This window comes from Adiantum capillus-veneris, chromosome 1, assembly GCF_014529385.1.
Source record: "Adiantum capillus-veneris isolate H3 chromosome 1, ASM1452938v2, whole genome shotgun sequence".
Classification (NCBI taxonomy): domain Eukaryota; kingdom Viridiplantae; phylum Streptophyta; class Polypodiopsida; order Polypodiales; family Pteridaceae; genus Adiantum; species Adiantum capillus-veneris.
The window spans coordinates 31,003,380-31,025,214 of NC_140931.1; positions in this window are offsets into that span (position 1 = coordinate 31,003,380).

Consider the following 21,835-nt stretch of genomic DNA (forward strand, 5'->3'; position numbering starts at 1 on the left):
GTGTCCCTCATTCCCTTTGTGTAAAGGGAGCCTGTGTGTGTGTGTGTGGCTTTCTCTCTCATCCCCTAGCTTTGGGGCTCGCCCCCTCCCATGTAGGGATGTAGAAAGACTTTTTGGGCACACACTAAGCATCCAATTTTCCCTAGGGTTGACCTTTGGACACAACCTTTGAATTTTGGAACCTTAGCATTTTGGAAGTCTTAATGGGCTGAACCTTAGGGTCTTTTTGGCCCATTGTTTCACATGGCTCTTTTGCAGATGGCCCCCCCTTTGGATCCCTATTTTCCCTCCTTTGGATCCCTACTGTGGCCGGTCTGCTAACTTAACCAATATTCTAGCTTTTTCTTCCTTGGCACTTCCCCACATTAAATGATCAGTTTAATATGAGAAAATCATTTAGGAGAATTAGATATTGATTATTATGACAGGGTTGTGGTGTGCTTTACAGCACAATGTTTGGTTACCTGAAGCTCCGTTGGTCCTCAAAAGGGTGATTGAGGCCTGGGCATGAGCGTGGGCTTGGGCTTGGGTCTTGGGTCTTGGGAATGTTCCCGACACCAGTCCTACCTTTAATTTTTTTTTTGGGTATAAGGTCTCCGCGGCCGTGTTGCAAGCGCGAGCACACACACACCTAACCTACCTACTTACAACTAATAGAGCTACTGTTACACACTAACACAATACTACAACAACTCATTAGCTAACAGATCTACTTACTGAACTTTACACATAAGTAACATTATGGATCTACTACCTTAATTCTAACACCTTATCACAGAGAAAACACAATACCTTTCAACACCAAATTAACAAAAACAATACACTGCAGCAAAACAAAGGTCACAAATCTGTCTCAACAAGCCACACACCTTCCTTATCTACCTTTCTTACATTTCATAATGCACCACAAAGCAGCATAGAGTGCTACTCGTGCTTAATGCAGGGCATTTCCTTGGCAACGGCACCAAAAATGTGCACGTCTATCGCACGTGTCAATGCAAGGGACTTACCGTACCCTGTGTGCAAGCCACAAATGGCTACAAGAACACAACCAGACTAATCTAGCAAGCTCAAGAGAGCAAGGGTGTGTCACTCACTGCCCTACACTCGCCTTCGTGGAGGATTCCTCCCCGCAAAGAAGAAGGAGGTACCGCTGTGTCGTGCTCAATTGCCTTGCCGTCATCATGCCGTCGTCATAATGCTCGATTGCACCCACACACACTCTCTCTCTCTCTCACGCATACACACACACACACACACAAGGAGATGAAGAAGAAGAAGAAGAAGAAGAAGAAGAAGAAGAAGAAGGAGATGGAGCAAGAGCACTCTTCAATTACATAAATGAGAGAATGAGTGATTTTTAGGTTTAGGTGACTTTTATATGAGCTCGCCCCATTCACACTTGGGCACCCATACTTAGCCAACTAACCCTTGAATGCTCCTGTTAGAGTGCGCCTCTCATCGGCAATCACTCTTACCCTTTTCCTATTTGACCGACAAGCCTGGCCCATGACTACTAGAAGTGGATGCCGGTGGGTTGCGTGCGCGCACACACATACACACACACACATACACCTCTATTCTCTCCCATGGTATGCATAGTACTCCAGTCTCAAATGTGCCCACGACACTCTCTCACGCATCCCCTCTCATGTGGTCATCGCATATTTGAAGGTATCTATGTTTGATATGATTTGTTTTTTGAATACGGTACTTCTATGGTTTTTGCAAGCTCGTTGCGATTTTGACTATTGCATGTTCCACCTACTGAGAGGGATAGCCATTTACTGAGCCAACTTAGTCACTAATAGTTTCATATTGGACATCATACATAGTCTCTTATTATTTTGTATTTCGTACTTACATTTTGTAGACCTTATCATCATTTTAAGTAGTGACAAAGAAGAAGTAGATGTTAGCCTCCATCTGCATAGTCACTAGCAATTTCACATTGGTAATCATACATAGGCTTTTATTATGTTGTATTTCCTACTTCCATTTTGTAGACCTTATCATCAGTTTGAGTAGTGACAAAGAAGAAGCATCTTTTAGCCTCCAAATGCATTGTGAGATCGCTTGATTGTGTGTGTGTGTGTGTGTGTGTGTACGTGCTTATGAGAGATCAATCTCTCTCCTTGTCTATCACTTTATATAGTACTAATGCATAGAGTACGTAGCTACATTAGCTCAAGCTCAAAAAGACTAAATTGGGAGAAGCCATACATGTAATCTACCCAGTATTCAACTCTCATGTGTATGTTTCTTTGTGCAAGAGTTGATAGATTGCTAGCAAAATCTATAAATGATAGCTTGACCCCTAGCAACTAGGAAGTTTCCCCCAAAATAAGTGTGACTCTATAAAACCTCCTAAAAGACAACTAGGAAACTACCAAAGAATAATCTCCACCAAAGTAGCCAAGATACCTACTAAAAACTAGTTCCAACACCACTCTAGATCAAAACATCCTAACAAAGTTTATGAAAAGCCTAATTCTAAAAATTAGATAAAAAACTTACCACCAACTTAATTATTAAGACTTAAATTTGAAAATATTTATATTGCACAATCCAAACATGAAAGAGAGAAATCTTGCAATTTTGAAAAAGGCCTGTTACAAAATTCTTGGTAAATGTATACAAACGTTTTTAAAAAAAAGGCTTGTATTGTGAGATATTTTATCTTATTGTTGTTAACTTCATTTAAAGACACGAGGCATTTTGATTTTTGACAAAAGTTCTCTTTATGCTAAATGATGCCAAAAAGTTCTATGAGGTGTTATCACATTTTCGTGTCAAAGTTTCTGCAGGGATTTGATATTGGAGAAAATTAATTTGTGCTCTCATATTGTTGAGAACATAAAATAGTTTTAAACATTTATGCAAAGCTTTTTATGGGAGTTTCATACAAACTTGAATAGTTCAAAGGAAGAAATTGATTCATTCGTAAAAACTAGTATGTGACCACGCCTTGCTGCAGCCAAAAAAATTTCACCTCTATTCTCATAGGGCTATCTTCTCTTCCAAGTGGAACACTATCAATACTCTCTTTCTACATGGATAGACTATTGTATTTTTAAAAGTGATGCATGCACAACCTCTCTCTATACACACACACACACACACACACACACACACACATACGTGTGTGTGTGTGTGTGTGCACTTGAATCAAAGATTTTTCACATAGAACTTGAGGCCTTTTGCTATCGTTCTAGTACAATAACTATGAAATTCAAAATTTTTATGCTCTTCTTGTGTCCCCCCCCCTCCCCCCCCCGCTCTCTATCTCTTTGTATGTTTTACAACCATGTCTTCTCTCTCTCTCTCTCTCTCTCTCTCTCTCACACACACACACACACACATGTGTTGGGGGTGGATAGCGACTTGGTTGGAGCTCGTGCAATCGGATAGGTAATGTCATGTTTGGCCAACATAGAAGCATATCATGTGCTCCAATATTCCTAGATTAGGCAGGGATCGGCCAACCAAGCAACCCCTACCAAGTGGAGTTTAATCTGGATGCTTTTTGTATGTGTGTGGATTGGGTACAGGCGGGTTGAGAAGTTTCCAAAAGGAGAGTGAGTAGTAACCTTATGCTACTCGTAAGATATTAGATGATGCCATTTTGTGATGGATCGTTGAGTGCATGTGCGGCCTCCACACTTGAGAATTGCATTTAAGTGTGTTGTGTGTGGCCCTCCCCCATCCCAAAGGAGAGATTCACTTGGTGGAGGATAGTCCACCAAGTGGAACTATCCCCCACCAATTGTAAGAAAGATCCAATGTTTATAAATCAATCATTTAGAATGTGTTGAAAGGGTTTTGATATGAGAATATCAAATTGTGGCATGATAAAGGGGTCCTCCGAGGAGGAGAATATGGTATTACGTAATCTACGTACCTGAAATCTTATGTTTCTGGTGTTGCAAGTTCTGATCAGGTCAGCGCCTCTGCATGCACAGATACTGTTGCCTAGAAGGTCAGAGGAGGCTTGCACTTTCAACCTCGATCAACAATACTTCCTGTGCATGCGTAGTTTCTCCAAATCCAACGCAACGGATGGGGTCGTCAACATTGCTTTGTGGTACTTCTCAAGCTCTTTATAAGTCATGGTTGGTTCATTAAATGGCTCACTACCAAGAAATGGGTCAATACCAAGCGAGTCAGTGGCTTATGGAATTGAATAGTGATACCACTCGCTCGGTATTGACCGATGTCTTCGCGGCAGTCGTCAACGTTGCTGTGTTACATCTCAAGTTTTTCTTTATAAGTCACGCTTGGTTCATTAGATGGCTCACTACCGCTAAGATATGGGTCAATACCGAGCGAGTCAGTGGCTTATGGAATTTGATAGCTGCCCCAATTGTCAATATACCACCCCAATTTTTGAACTATGTTGTCATTTTGGTCACTATATCAAACTCCAATCATGCAAGATTTTTACTTATTAAAGTTCCACCTCCATTTGTAGGTGGAGATTGATTACAATACATGGATTACATGTAATCCACTAGGTGCTTGACCAATTTAGGAGCTAAACGGCCTCTACCTATCCTTTTGGATTGTGTGGGTCAAGTTAATATTAGTGTAAGTTATCTACTACCATTGTATGGTGCTAGCCCACCAGCCGACCAAAAGCTATCTAAGAACAAGAGCGTGTGTTTGAAATGAAAAACCTAACAAGTGTTTGATTACACAAGCTATTTAACCATACAATAATGGAATAGATCAAGCTTGACATATGGACAAGGACATTAACATTATACTAAAAGATAAGCTACATCTATATACCACCATGTCAACTATATGTTTTAGCAGTTTACATTAGCTTGAAATACTGCTAAATGAAAAAATGTTTGATGTATATCTTATTTTTCCAAGTATTGCTATTGCTGTGAACCATTTTGAAGATATCTAGCCCCTAGAGACAATCTCCACTGACCATACGAGGAGAAGGATCCAGATGTTACCTGCATCCATACAAAAGCATTTGATTAGAATTGGCTATGCTTGTGCGTATTATAGGTGTCAAAGCTGGACCACTTGTTATCCATGTCACACCTGCAGAATTACCTTACAGCCTACCCCACAGACTATTATTTATTCTCAACTATGTATCAAAGTCAATATACTTCAAATGTATCATCAAAGTTAAGACATAGTACTTTTTTGCAAAAAATGGAAACCAATTAGGTAGATCTCTTGGACGACAAAAATGGATGAGCCTTTTTTCAGTGAGAGAGGTGTATTCATGTGTTTTAATGAAAGCAATGTTTAAAAGACCAACGTAAGCAATCTACCCAAAATCGGGTAGAGTCTTGAACTTGTAATTGGAGCAATTTTCCAAAAAAATTCTAGTTAATGCCATCTCTTAATGAGACCCTCCATGGGAGGTTTAAAGCTTTAGTACCATAAACAAAAAGAATCTCTCATATCAAAATTAGCTATGTGTCAAAAAATGCAGGCCATTACTGGTACATTCTCATGAATTCAAGAGCATTTTCAAGTTATCCATTTAGATTATTTTCTTATTTGGTGTGTCTTGACATAAATCTGATTGTTGCTCTGTGCGACAACTATCTTACCTTTAGAATAGAAGAAATTCTTACTCTATTTTATCAAATATGCTTAAACAACACTATCCAACATCTCGAGGTTGAGGATCATGTATATGATTTAAATTAGATAGCCTCTTAGATAGCCTCCTATCTGTACAAGAAAAAACTTTGCTAAGAAAAACCAATGCTATTTGTTATGAAACCCTTTAAGTCTTTGTAAAGCAACAATCCATGCCAAGGACTTATCATAAATAAGACACTTTTCCTAAATGAGGAAAACCCAATAGATTCCAAGAGCATATTTGTCATGCGAATGTAAAAAAAGGACATCTATTAGTTCAATCTTCACCTGTACTCATCAACTTAGACATTCACCATAGTGTGGAATGGATCAGTTATGTGGGTGCATGTAATGCTCATCAAAATTTGGTAGACAATTGGGGCGAATACCTTCAAAGTGTCATGTGGTGCATTCCACGAACCCTGTTAGGAATAAGGCATAGCTAAGTAGAGATTAGAGTGCTTTACTCAATTGAGAGAGATAATTTTGACACACAAGAGATATAATAGAAGAGAGAGAGAGAGAGAGAGAGAGAGAGAGAGAGAGAGAGAGAGAGAGAGAGAGAGAGATCACACAAGATATATGTGGTTCATCCACTATGGGCTACGTCCATGAGAAAGCAACCACTCAATGGATTTGCACTTCAAACTAGAAGTAGGTTACAAAGGGATTAAAAACCCTTTATGGATCTCCCACCTTGCTTCACTTTCACCACCTCACCCACCTTCACCCGCACCTTACAATCTTCACCACTTCAATCCATTTTGTGTGTAGAAGAGGCCTCTTTTTATAGGCCAAAAGATCTTCCCTCTCTCATGAGAGACACTTGTGTATGTAGCTTTCCTTGTGTAGACAAGTTCAAGTTGAACTCTTACATGCACTCATGTGTGGTCATCGTTAGGTAAACGAGTCCACCTGAACATTTTCCATGCACCCATGTGTAGCCATAGCCAAGTCCACCTAAAATTCAGCACTGGACATTGAACTCAGCCCCATCGGCCAAAGACTTTTGACTACCGATGACCAACAGACTATTGACCACCCAGCACTGACACCCTGGCCATTATCGGCCATTGTTTGGTCCCTTTTTTATCATAATATTTTGACAAAAAGGAATATTTTGGTGAAGGCATGAATTTTTGGTTTTTTGGTGATTAATTTTTTCTCATGCACGATGGATTCTCCTCATAACGGAGGCTTGCATTTTTGGTGATTAATTTTTTCTCATGCACGATGGATTCTCCTCATAACGGAGGCTTGCATTTTTGAGTTTTTTTTTTTACAAGGGGTAAATTGGGCTCCATAATTAACAATCTACCACTTAGAGACTAGTTTCCATGCCATAATTGTGACTAATTTCCATTCTAGCTTCTTATCGTTGAATGCTGATTGAAGATGAGAAAAAGATCAACTTCTCCTTGTTAACCACCTTTGTTAACATGTCTGCAAGATTGTTTCTCCTGTGCATCTTTCCAAGCTTTAGTTGTCCTTGTTCCAAAAGAGTACGTATGAAGTGGTATCTCATGCTTTGTATTTGAGTGAAAGACTAAATTCTTTGCAAGATTGAATGGCACTTTGACTATCACTGTACAAGACACAATTGTCTTGCTTGTATCCAATCTCCTCCAAGAATATGTGAAGCCACAAAAAATCTTTGCTAGCCTCCATGAGAGCTTTATACTCTACTTCTGTGGTAGAAAGTGATTCCACTTTTAGCAACTTTGAAGCTCAACTTACTTCTATTCCTCCAATCATGAAGACATAGACAGTAATGCCCCTTCAAGTATCTTTATCACCTGCCATGTCTACATCAGCATACCCTGTCAAGAAAATGTCAATGCCTCCAAAACACAAAGTAGTCATCATTGTCCCTTTAAGATACCTTAGTATCCACTTCACATCTTGCTTATGCTTTTTACTTGGATTATCAATGAATCTACTCACAACTTCCACTGCATGTGCAATGTTTGGCCTTGTCTAGACCATAGCATACAGAGAACCTCCCACTGTAGCATATGGAACTTTAGACATGTAGGCCATCTCCTCTTGTGTTGATAGCCATTTTTTGGCTATTTGGAATTTCCATGGTGATCTACCTCACCCTATCAAAATCACTCAAAAATGGTGGATATCCTCACACTATCAGTGTACATAGGTGTATGTGAGTTAGGTGACTTTTCCCATATCTCCGTAAAACCCTCAGTTAGCTAGTCATTGGGCTAGTTAAACCAAATAAATAAATAAAAACAAAAACAAATATGCATTATGGCCCATTTGTGTGTAAATATTTCATGGTATATAGGGCCTAAAAATAGGGATTTTCATAATTATTTTGGTGTTTATTTAAATATATTTACTTAGTTGTACGTTATTTACCTAAGTATGTTATGTACATTGACTTATCGTTACCATGATTCTCTTACATTGTACATACTCTTTATTATATAAATAAATATTTTCATGCAAGCCTCTCCAAATCTTGGTGTGAACCTACTCCAAGAAAAAATCACAAAAATACATTTCACATCATTCCCTTTTACTAAATTATCATTTTTCTACATGCATTGTTTCTTACTTCTTGTAAATAGTCTAAATCAATAAAACAAATGAGGGCCTGTCATTTGATTCCCTATATTTTCATATATTTCTTTTTTTCATTTTATATTTATATACAACTGATACTATTCTACATTCCACAAATTATTTATATACTAACCTATTTCTCCCCATCATATTTATGTATCATATTTGTGAATAATCCTAATCCATGACTATTTTCAAATCCTCAAGAATATATTAGGTCATGCTCTCATGCAAGGAGAGGCTCATTCTTGGAGGATTATGCAGATTCAACAAAAGGGGAGCCACTAAAGAATTTGTAGGAGGAAAAACATGCATTTTTGTAGGATTTTTGGCATCCACCTCCACTCCAAATTTGAGGAAGTGACCAAAATAAAGAATTTATCTCACAAGCTGAATAATCACCTCAAAATTTTTCATAATTTTTGGAGTTGTCACCGATGAGATATGATTTTTTTGGTGGACCCTTGTCTACCCACATTTTCTCACAAGTCATCCTAGTCTTCTCTCACCTCCGTTCACTTCTACACACACACACACACACACACACACACACACACACACACACACTCATTCCTCTCCATTCCTCACTCAAACCTATACCTTCCATGGTTTCTCTCACCCTCATCACCATTAACCTCCCCTCTGACTTCCATAGCTCTCATATGAACTCTACATTTACATACACCATCTCTATACCTCTCTCTATTACCTCTAAACTACAATTCCTTTTACCTCTTCTCTATATGCATAAAACTCAACATGTAAAACCGTGTTTAATCTCTACAAACCGAGGGATTCTCATCAACCAACATCGTCACTTTCATCATGGTGTTCAACTTTTGCAGCGATGACGTAAGAAGAGAAGAAGAAGAAGAAGATGATCGACAATCATTTTTGCGAACCTACACAAGTAAGTTCAAAACTTCTTCAAAGGTTCACCATCACAAGGATTCCTTGACTTCATTCAACCATCCACCTCATTCTACCCATTGTAAATATATCATTGACTTTTTCATGATTTATACACTAACCACTAACATGCTAACAAAAAATATCCATTGACGTAACCATAAAAAACACCTCACCTCAAGACATTTCATAGTAAAAACTCTCTCTCTCTCTCTCTCTCTCTCTCCTTTCTTAAAACTCTATTTTCACCTTATGTACCATCAATAATGCTCTCTTTTGAGCCCATATTCATGATTCAAGCAAACAAAGAAGTCCACAATGTTTTATTCAAAAGAAATTCTAATCTTGATTTGATTAGAGTGTAAATAAGGTTATCAATAACCTTAATAAAGGGTCTCCAACCTCTAAATAGGTCCCTCTGCTTCTTGTAAGTCATCCCAAAGCTCTCACATAGCACCCCAACACTATAGGCGTGAGGAGAGACTTAGGTGTTACAACCACTTTGTGAGTCTCACACATGGTGTGAGAGAAGATTTGATGCTACACATTGCAAGTGAGATAGTGTGAGTGTCCTATCTAAAACCACTATTGTGTATGCTCTTTAATTTTCAGCACTATGAGGTATCAAAACCATTTTTGTAAGCTTTGATTTTAGTTTCCGAGCCTTTTCTAACGACACAAAAAATTTAATCCAAAACAAAGACATCAGTATAAGATACACACCAAAGAACATGTATCATCTTGCAGCAACTTGGATTTAGATTTAGACTTTCCTTAAATGACACCAAAAATGTTCACAAAAAAAGATATTACTCACACAAAACTACCAAAAACATGTACAAGTTTCCAAAAGCCCTAGTTTTGAGCTTGTACAATCGTCTAGATAGATACCACAAAAAGCATGTTTCTTTAACTAAAAGGGATTCAAAAAAGGTTTCAAAAGGTGGAGAAAAGCTACTCCACAACTCATACATAAGAGATATCTCCTTCAATGCCTACCTCTACACGACATTCTCTACGTTCTAGGTTCACTACACCACAGGGTTTATCTTGCGGATGTGCCCTAATACAAATGCAAGGTCTATGGGAGTTAGTGCATATTGATGAATGACCATGTGCTCTTTTGGTTGAAGCCCAAGTATATGCACATACACATAGTACATAACTTACATGCCAAAAAAGATTTACGTGTGGATTCTCTCTTTTGAAAATCGGGGCAGGTGCAACTAGGTTCTACCTTAATGTGTACATCATAACAACTCTTTGTCAAAACTTGAAAACCTATGTGTTGTTCACTTTCTAGTTTCTCTTCCAAGAACATTGCAACCATACTTGGAGCTGACTAAAATCCCTTTTGTGCTTCTTTGGAAATACCATGTCTCCACTGACGCTTCCTGCCTACTGGAGCCTCCTTGTGTAAGAGAAACATTTGTATTGTTCATGCTTTGTAGTGGTGTTGCAGAATCTGCAAATTGAAATCCACTTTGCACCAAACTATCACTCTCTTCCTTTGATAAGTTGGTTCCAATATCCAAGATGATAGTCGAGGTGATGCTTTGTGGTTTTGCAAGCCCGCCACTAGAGCAACATTTATGATGAGATCAATCTTGGTGGATATTAATGGTACATTTTGCCACAAAAATTATCAAAAATTGAATCCATTGGGGGATTAATTTGAAGCACTAATGTGCAAGGAATGTGCCTCTATTCTTGAGGAGCAATATTTTTGCATGCCCGTATATCTAGAGTCCCAAGCATCAAGCATCAAGCTCTAAAGATTGTAGAGATACTAGTGTTGGTCGCGACGTTTGGATTACATGACTAGTGTAGAGATTCTACACATTTCTAGATCCATATGTATTCTATCTTGGAGATTTAAAAGGGAGGTTTGGTTTACAAGAACAAAGCTGGCGATTGTGAGTACAAGGGTAAGGAGTCTTCAAGAAAGAACCACACTGAGGCCTTGGGAAGAGATGATGTCTAGAAGTTCTGCACATACATTATTAATTCCCACAACCTTGGGCTTTTGGAGGGGACAAAAGTGCTATGGAGATTTCTCATGGATATCTCTCAAAGCATTGGCAAAGAAAACCGTGGCAAGAGATATTTTGATACAACAAAGAGTCTCTTTGAGGCTATAAAATTGTGGGGAGGCACCAGATGGCATAACTTCATCTCTCTAAATCTTGGGGGTAAAAATATATTTCCACCACCATGAGAGGTGTAAAGAAGGCTCATCGCTATAAAATAGGTCTCTAAGAGGCTCAAGGGATTCACACCATGTAAAACTTACCGCACCACGTAAGTGCAGGGGAGGGGGTTTTTTTTACAAGCTACATAAGCATATAAGTTAGGGGCAGACGCCAAATAATCTATTTCCCAGTCTTAAAAATAAGGGAGGGGGTTTCATATTTATGGGGGCGGGGGAGGGAGAGAAGTGAGAAAAGTGAAAAATGAAAGGAAGTTTTTGTGTTTCAAAGTTATGGATTCCCAAAAGAGCCTACCCTCAAACTTGTGAGTCAATAGCTACAAAGATACGTGCAAGGACTAACATTGCTTTGTATCAATTGCTTACTTTGTGATTATAGTTCATTTCTTTAGGAATGAATGCTATAAAGAGTTCGTATAGATGCAAATTTACTTGGAGAACCTATGCAAGGACACATGTCCTACGGGCAAGGCCACCGGCACGGCCGGATAGTGTGTACGCTAGGGGGAGGCTATAAGATAGCACGGTTGGGTGGAGACTAGCACATGCATCACCACCGCTCTTTCACTGGTATCCGAGCTATTTTTGGGAGGAGGTGAAAAGCGGGTTACATCATGTACGTGCAACGTTTTGCTTCTCTCTCACCTTTCGCAGACAACGACGTCTCCACTGTGCAATAAAAAGAAGACAGGAATAATTTTCTGTGCAAAGAACGCGTGGATAGACATCCAACCCATCTACGCCCTCCATAGCAGGCGACCAAGGCGGGCGACCAAGGCAAACTCAACAACACCGAGGCTCCGAAGGCTTCCGTTGGCACCGTTGGCTGCGTGCGTATGAAGGCCCCGCTTAACCGTGCATAAAGGAGAATTGAGCCCACCCCATGAGGATAAGAGGCCAACACTTTACCATCAAGCTATTGACCCTTGTTGTGTATAACAAGGAAAGATAGCTTACTTGTGTTGAAAAGGAAAGGGAAAACTTCAAATTAAAGGAAGTAGCTTCACCCTTCCTTTTCACTTCTTGAAGGAAGGCAAGTTTTCCTCCAAAAATTCTTTTTTCCTCAAGGAGGTAGCTTCAAAGTGAACAAAAGCCTTCACAAAAATGACGGGTTTTTGTGAAGAATCATCAAAGGTGTTCTTACAACAAACGACAAGTGAAGCGCTCAAATTCCCGCAAGGCAAGGTTCGCATGTAACGCAAATCGCGGAGCATACAAAACACAAAGACCTCAATTTCTCAAGGTACAAGTTGTCATTTTTTTTTTCTCTCTTTGTATTAGTGTGTGTTTACCATGGCCACTGAGGATATCCCACCTACACACACGTTTGATTTTGAGCACGTAGATCAAAATCAGGGCACCACGCGTGTTGCTGACACTAATATGCATGATGATGATGATCTAGAAGATCATGGGCTTGTAGATATGGCTTTTTTGAAGACTTTGGAACATCACCAAAGCGTACTTGAAAGTAACCTCTCTGAACTCAATGCAAATGTTACCAATCTTACAGAGTTACTTGTTTTGTGAAATTTATGAATTCACAGACGACTCAAGAAGCCACAAGTGGCACGGTTCAAGGGAAACAAGGTTGCACCACTCAAGGAGTCCAAGAGACAAGTGCTATGAGAGATGCAGAAGGTAGCAATGCATTACAAAAGAACATCACCATTCTTGAGTTTCATGGGGAAGAGCGTGATCGCAACAAGGATGCGGTCAATATGTTCTTACACAAATGGAGTGACATTCATAGATTGAGACACACCCCGAATATAAAGACGGCTATGGAAACAAGTCTATCTCTTAAAGGCAAGGCCTATAAGTGGTGGATGACATTTTCAATAGATGCTCGTCCTCCGTCTTGGGCTGTGTTTCAAGCTTCTTTCTCCAAAGAGTTTTTGGACTCCAATGAAGAAGATCAGAATTGGTTAGCATGGGATGCATGCCGCATTTCTGGGGTCTCTCTCACACAGTACCTTTCAAAGTATTGGGAAATCATATTAAAACTAGAAGGTCTAGATGAATTTCAAAAGATATGGGGTTTTAATAGGGGTCTTGACAAAGACTATCGTCTTCATGTCAAGACCCAACATCCAAAAACTTTGGAAGAAGCCATTAGTCATGCCCAAAGATATGAGGATGACCAAGAGAGGAAAGGAAACGTTTCCTACTCTAAGAATACTTTTGCTAAGAGAAATGTGGCTAAAAGCAAATGGCGAGGTAGATCTCACACACATTCCAAGAGGAATAAGAGACAATCTACCTCTCCACATCCACAAGAGGCTAAGAAGCCTAAGCAATCATGAGATACTCCACGTGGGTCTCTCAGAACTGGTGATTTTGAGCATGCAAAGAAACACAATTTGTGTTTTAGATGTCTTTCGGACCAACATAACAAGAAAGATTGTCCTCTTTTTTAAGGCAAAGAAAAGGCCATGCACAGGTGCAACGCCTCACATTAGATTCATCTCCTAAATATTGTGTTGTAGAGGTTCTTCATATGGAAGAAAAGCACAAGTGTTGTGTGCCTGCTTCAATGTGGCAGCCCACCTTTGGCCCCCATGATTTGATTCGCATGCATGGCACTATTAATGGTGGACAACATGTTTGTATTCTAGTGGATGATGGTGCAACTCATAACTTCTTCAACTATAAGCTAGTCAAGAAATTGAAGCTTACACAGACTCCCTGTTCTCACAAGTATGTGGTGGAACAGATGTCTAAGAATGATAAAGAAGTATGGGACATAGTAGTTCAAGGGGTTGAGCTTATTGTTCAAGATCATATGATGACCCTTGACTTCCAAGTTATGAACATGGACCGTGCTGATGTAGTTTTAGGACGGGAGTGGCTGCATGGTTTAAGAAACACATTGCACACTAGTTATGAACACAACTCCTCATTCTTTATGGCCAATGGTAAACATGTGCTTTTGCTTGGTGAGAAAAATATACCATCTTCACCTCTTATATGTACAACCGAGCTTTCTATTTTGCAGAAAGCAGATTTGATAGATGAAGTCTTTTTGTGTTAATGCTTGTCTCCAAGTCTTGTGAATTCTCAAGCGCAAAGTGTGGTGAATTCTAGTAATGGTATGCAAAGTGCAATGAATTAAATAAAGCGTTAACAAATCTAACGAGCAAAGTGATCTCAATTTAATTCTATAGAACAACGTGCAACTATTGTAAAACAAACGTTACAGGAATTACAAGATTTGCCATCCCAGCATAACTCTAGTTTAGTTTCTCCTTTTGCACGGCAAAAGCTAACTCACTTACTCACGGAGTATAGTGAAGTGTTCTCAAGTGATTCACCACCGGGTTTACCACCTACACATGATGTGCTGCATGGCATAGATGTCTTGCCAGACACTAACGGTGATTAAACCACCTTATCGTATGAGTGCTAAAGAATCCAAGGAAGTTAAGAGTCAGCTGGCTGACTACCTCGCTCGTGGCTTCATTACACCTAGCACTTCTCCATGGGCATCACCAATTCTATTGGTAAAAAAGAAAGATGGTACTATGCGCATGTGCATAGATTATCGCGGATTAAATGTGATAACCATCAAGAACAAGTATCCTCTACCTCGAGTGGATGAGTTGTCTGATCAACTCCATGGGACAAGATACTATAAAAAGATAGATCTTCGTTCAGGATACCACCAGGTGCGTATCCTTTTACAAGATATCTTCAAAACTGCCTTTAGAACACGGTTCGGGCATTTTGAATTTTTGGTTATGCCTTTTGGTCTAACCAATGCTCCAGCTACATTTATGACACTCATGGACAATGTCTTACGTCCCTATCTTGGAAAATTTGTTGTGGTTTTCCTTGATGACATTATCATTTATAGTAAGACTCAAGATGAACACATAGAACACTTACGATTAGTGTTCAAACAGGTATGAGCTCACGCGTTGTATGCTAAGCAAATCAAGTGCAATTTCTTTAAAACAGAGATACATTACCTCGGTCATGTGATCTTTTATTATGGCATCAAAATGGACACTGACAAGGTCGCTGGCCATTCTTCGATGGCCACATCCCAACACGGTTGAGGAGCTTCAATTATTTTTAGGCATGGCTAGATTTTATCGACAATATATCCGTGACTATGCCAAATCACTGTTCCTATGACGGATCAGCTTAAAGCAAAAGGTAAGACCTTTTGTTGGGAAGAAGCCCAAAAACGTAGTTTCGAACAACTCAAGGTAGCTATAGCCATTGCTCCCATCCTAGCAATCGTTGACCCACCTAAGCCTTTTGTGGTAGACACTGATGCTAGTGATAAAGCCATTGGTGCGGTACTTCTCCAGGAGGGAAGACCTATAGCCTTTGAAAGTAAAAAGTTAGATAGAGCTCAACAGAATTATTCTGTTTAGGAGGGAGAGCTCTATCAAATGGTTTACTACTCAAAGAGACTTGAAGGGCCATAAAGCTAGATGGGCCAAAATCCTTCAAGATTATGATTGTAAGCTACGATATCACAAGGGGTGATATAATGTAGTAGCAGATGCACTAAGTCAGACGCCTCATATTAATTCACTTGCTTTCAGGGAACTTAAGAGTGGATTTTTGGAGTTATTACGTGGCAAGTGTGCACACGATCAATCATATGCCAAAGTATGGAGTGCAGTTTTAAAAAGGGATCCCTCACACTCACATGTCTCTGAACAGCTAGATCAACATGTCTCTGCACGCGCAGATAAAAACTCCAACACACAGAGCTCCACCCCTACTGAGGAAGAGCTTAAGCGATGGAAGAATTTTTCCATTGATGATGGTTACTTACTCCACAAAGGTAGAGTATGTGTGCCAAAGGACTCAAATACTAGGAGCCAAATCTTATTTGAGTGTCACGATAGTCGAAGTGTTGGTCATCCAGGTATTTGTAAGACATATGCCTTAGTTAGACGACAATTGTATTGGCCGGGCTTGCATCATGATGTTCAAGAGTACGTACTAAACTGCCAATGGTGCCAAGTTAATAAGGCAGAGTGCCTCAAGGTAGGTGGCCGTTTACATCCTTTAGAGATTCCACAAGGTAAGTGGGAGAGTATCTCTATGGATTTTGTAGTAGGACTACCTACTACAAATCGTGACCATGATGCCATTTGGGTAATTGTAGACCATCTCACAAAGATGGGTCGATTCATTCCCACTAAGACTACGGTTAAGACACCGGAATTAGCATGGCTATTTGTAGAGCATATATATAAACTCTACGGTCTTCCAGCTAGTATCATTAGTGACAGAGATCAAAAGTTCAATAATCACTTCTGGAGAGTTGTGTTCCAAAAGCTGGAAACTAAACTTAATCTAAGTACGCCTAATCCTCCAAAAATGGATGGTCAAATAGATAGAGTTAATCAAGTGCTAGAGGATATGCTACTAGCGTACATTAGCAAGAAGCAAACCAATTGGGAAGACTACTTACCTATAAAGGAATTTGCTTATAATAGTTCAAAGCATGTGACTATAGGGTTTAGTCCATTTATGCTTTTATATGGATCTCAACCTAGATCACCCGTTACGGTGGGGTTGACTAGGGAGAAGATACAACAAGCGAAGTATTTTCTCCAGGACCATTTTGACATGCTTTGAGTTGCTCGACAGAATGTTAAGCAAGCTCAAGAATGTTTTTTTTGAATTATAATGTCATTGACACAGGTGTGTTAGTTGACCTTATCGAACTGCCAAGCATTCCTCATGAGCCCAAAAAGATTTTGGATTCTCATGAGCTTTGCACCAGACATCATGTCAGACGACAAGTGTTAGTAAAATGGCTAGATAGACCTGAAGAAGGTTCTACATGGGAGAATGTCTCCGCACTTAAGAAACATTTTCCTACGTTCGTTTTCGAGGACAAAAATGATTCTCGAAGATGGGGTTAATGCAAGGACATGGGTCCTATGGGCAAGGCCACCGGCACGGCCGGACAATGTGTACGCTAGGGGGAGGCTATAAGATAGCACGATTGGGTGGAGACTAGCACACGCATTACCACCACCCTTTCAACCTAGCACAACTTTATAACCATGTTTTTTGAGTAATATAGATGGGTCACAATTGGACGAGTAGCTAGAGTGTAGGATGAACAAGCACATAATTTGAAAGTCAGACTAAGAAACATTGAGGGTACATCTAGTTATTAGCAAACGTGGTTCCTTAGTATGTTACCAATCACTATGCTACACTCTCTTTGAATAGTTTTACTTAGTTAGATCATGTGAGACCTAAATTTTATATGTAAGATAGGAATATGATAGTTTTTTGCATTGATTGTCGTATAAGCATAGAAAGGGGGGTCATATTTCCTAATATGAGTCATAGATAGGGGTTTTATCAAATTTGTTCGCTTGCAGGTGGCATCCCATTTTTTATATAGAGTGAATCCCCCGGGGCAAGAGGATAGTTTTCAACATGTAGTAGCTATCTACAAGTATCACACGACTAGAAACAAAATTGCTTTGGGAAGCGTGACTATCATTGTTGCAAAAAATGAGACTGTGATCAAGAGAATGGTTAGATGGATAGTGAGAGATGATAAAATTCTTGGCTTTTGTGGAAGAAAGCTAGGGCATACACACCAACAAGATTTTGTGGTCATTGTTGGTGATGGAAAAGTTGAATACAACAAAATTATAGATGCATTCCATGAGAATGAGATTGCTCATTATGCTAGGATATTGATTGCCCATCTACACCTTGAATGTCTACCAAAGCTTGTACTTTAAGTATACAGTTAACATGTAACAAGTTTGATTCTCTCTTTATTAGAGTGCAATGGGATGCAATATCTTCTTATTGGAATAAGCACCTGAAGGATGTGGTTTGCCCTTTGATTGGTCATGCTTTTGATGGGGACTCTTGGTGAAGAAACTCACGAGAGAGCCCATGAGATTCACTCTATATACAAAATGAGATGCCACTTGCGAGCAGAAAACTTTGATAAAACCTCTATATACGACTCATATTAGGGAATATGACCCCCTTTCTACGCTTATACGACAATCCATGCAAAAAACTATCATACACCTATCTTATATATAAAATTGTTTTACATGATCTAACTGAGTAAAACTAGTCAAAGAGCATGTAGCATAGTGACTGGCAACGTACTAAGGAACCAATTCTATTGATAACTAGATGTACACTCAATGTGTCTTAGTTTGACTTTGAAACTATTTCCTATTCAGCCTGTACTCTAGCTACTCATCCAATTTTGACCCATCTAAATTACTCAAAAAAACATGGTTATAAAGTTTTGTTAGGTTCTCCATGTAAATTTTTATCTATGCAAACTCTTATAGCTTTCATCCCTCAACAAATGAACTATATAAAAAGAAGTGTTAGTTCTTGCATGTATCTTTGTAGCTATTGAATCACAAGTTCAAGGGCAGAGAAGCCATGATTTTGAAACACAAAAACTTTCTTTCATGTTTCCCTTTTTTCACCCCCCCCCCCCCCCCCCCCCCCGACACACACACACACACACAAAGAGGAAATTAAGCAAATGACACCCTATTTGATCAACAAATTTTGAAATCCCCATGTATGCGTAATATGATAACCCCTCCCGTATTTTTAAGCTTGGGAAACTCTTATGTAATTTGCAAAAAAAACCCCCTCCCCTACACTTATGTGGTGCGGTAACTTTTCCATGGTGAATCCCCTGGGTGAGAGAGGAATATACGTCTCGTATGGTGGATTAATATTCCATTCCTTGGAAGGGTGGGCCGTTAACTATGAGTAAAGATGGTGAAGGTCGTGTCTCAAGAATACATGATTTTGATTTCATCCACATTGGAAACAAGCTAGTCAATCCTCTTGACAATGCTGCTAGAAGACTTATAACCTTGAATCACATTGTTTTTGTACATGATTGTTTCAAGGTAGATGAGCATCGATTACAAGAAGGATATGTGGAGAGGAAGGATATATAGAATTGGAGATCAACATAGAGAATAGTTGGAAGGAAGGTGCAAGCTTGTCTAAGAGTTATGCATACTGGAGGTGAATTCTAGCATGAAATAACAGTGGGAACAGAGATGTATTGCAACATATATTGACATATTTTTTTCCCCAACTCTCTCTTTGTATGAGAGAAAGAAATTTTATAGCAATGTTTCTTACTTTTTCAAGTACTCTTAGTGCTAGTATCAAGGCATATTTCTTTCATATATTACTTTTCATATTTGTAGCTAGGTCTATGTGAACCATGAACTAATTTCTAGCTAGGTCTAGAAATTACTTTTCATATTTGTAGCTAGGTCTATGTGAACCATGAACTAATTTCTAGTTTTATGTGTTGTCCCTTTGGGATTTGGCGTATGTGGATCAATGTACGCTATAAAGGAGAACTTCATCAACAAAGAGACATTTGTAGACGTCCAACTATCTTGCTGCTTCACTGTTCTTTTGATCAAAATATTTAGAGACAAGTTTCTCATTAAAAGTTCCTCTCTCTTCAACGAGGTCAAAAGCTTGTCAGGATTTCTTTACTAACTTTGGGGGTATAACTGGGAATGAAAGGTGCTACCATGGGGCTGATCTACTGAGTAGTGCAGGGACATTATGATAGAATCATGGAGATGCAATCTTGTTCAACTCTTTCCTTTTTGTCACCTCACTCCAACCAAGAAAGCATATGAGGAATCATACACATGGTGTGCCCATGGCTGATCTTGGTGACTATACGCTGATCTTGGTGAAAATCTAGGCATGAAAGATGATTCTTGGTGCCAAGGTTTATGGCAAGAGAAGGATATTTTGGATCTCTTTACTCAAAAAAAAAGGAGGAGGAGTTTGTTGGTGAGGAAGATATTGATGGCATTCCTCTAGGGATGACTGAAGGTTTCAGTGAAGAGAGAACAATTGAGGATGATGAGGTAATTGTTGCTGAGTGTGAGTTACATCATGTCCTAGAATTTGTAGATGATGAAGAGGAAAAGATCCATAGCTCAATATCACCTTTTGTAGAGGTTGATGGAAAAAGTATATGCAAGTGTACTCTTGGGAGTCAGTTGAATGGAAATCCCACTCTATCCAAGGATGGACTCACAAGGATAAAAATTAGAGTGTATTATACATTTGACACAAAGGTCAAGTTTCAAACAAGAACTTGTCTTATAATAGGATTTGGTTGTGTTGATCTATTTAAAAGCTCATCTTTCAAGGATAACTCAAGGTTTCAAAGAAAAGAAAACCTAGGAAGTACTAAGGAAGGTTTGGCTAAAGGTACTTGGTACTTAGGAGAAGTCACTTGTAAGAGAATAAAGTTGGGGTCTACTAGGAAGGAGATGAGAGGACCTATTGATCTTCTTGATCATCCTGCTAATGTAGAGATACAGCTAGCATGGTACCAAAAGGCAAAGGTAACAAAATGCTACACATACAATCTTGTGGACAACCAATGTGTACCCCTGTAATCCATAATCTCTCTTGCAAATTAAACATTAGTTTGGAGACTAAAAAATATCAACTTGACGTTGAAGACTAAAAAGTATTTGATGACTATGTGAAAGGTAACTTAATTATTTCATGCATCTGTTTGTTCAGTTTGAAAGGTCATATATAATGTTTTTCTCTATTACGTAAGAATGAAGTAAGCTATGAGTCAAAATAAGAATCAGAGATAGATCAAACTATCCTATTTAGAGACAAAGTTTTCTCCAATTCTCATATAAATTATTGCATCTTACAGGTCGACAAACTTTCTAAACTTGGATATTTTTATAACTAAGTATTTTGGAAACATGGGAGGATGCTACAATGTTTTTCCAATTCTCATATATATTGTTGCATCTTGTAGGTTGATAAACTTTCAAAATCTGGAACTTTTTATCACTAAGTATTTTGCAAATATTCAGAGGATACTGCAGATTTCTAACATTGGAAAGAATCAATTTGGAATTTCTGTGATCTAGACTGATTTTGTGATATTTTACCATAAAGCTCTCTTTTAGACAACTCATTTAGTATATAACTTTCACATGTATGGTTCACATATGTTTATTGTTCAAATCTAACTTGAGATTTGAAGTGGCTAAATATTATGATTGTTTATATCTTCATTTAAAAAAAAAGGGATTTCAATTTTACAAAGTATTGGAATCCAAAGATATTGGGTATACTCTTTGATTACAATGTCTTAAATCTGTTGTGCAAAGTAGGTGGCACATATAAATTTGAAAATTTTCTCTCTATACATGGGAAACTTTGGCAAAAAAGTTTCAAGGAGTTCTTGGAAATTTCTTTAAGTTATTGAATTGTTTGTACATGTAAGGTAGGGGGCCATGTTAATAATATAGACATCGTATGTAGGGGGTTATATTAGTGCTTCAATCTCCATGGATAGGGGTTAGGCTACCACATAAGGTGTTGGGGTATAGGCGTCTGTGCCTTGCCCGGCCGCCCAGAGTCTGGGCGCCCACTGACTTGTATACCTTATACATAGCATAAGTGTATAGGGGGCTGCTCACTCATTGAGTCTCCCCACCCACATCGTAT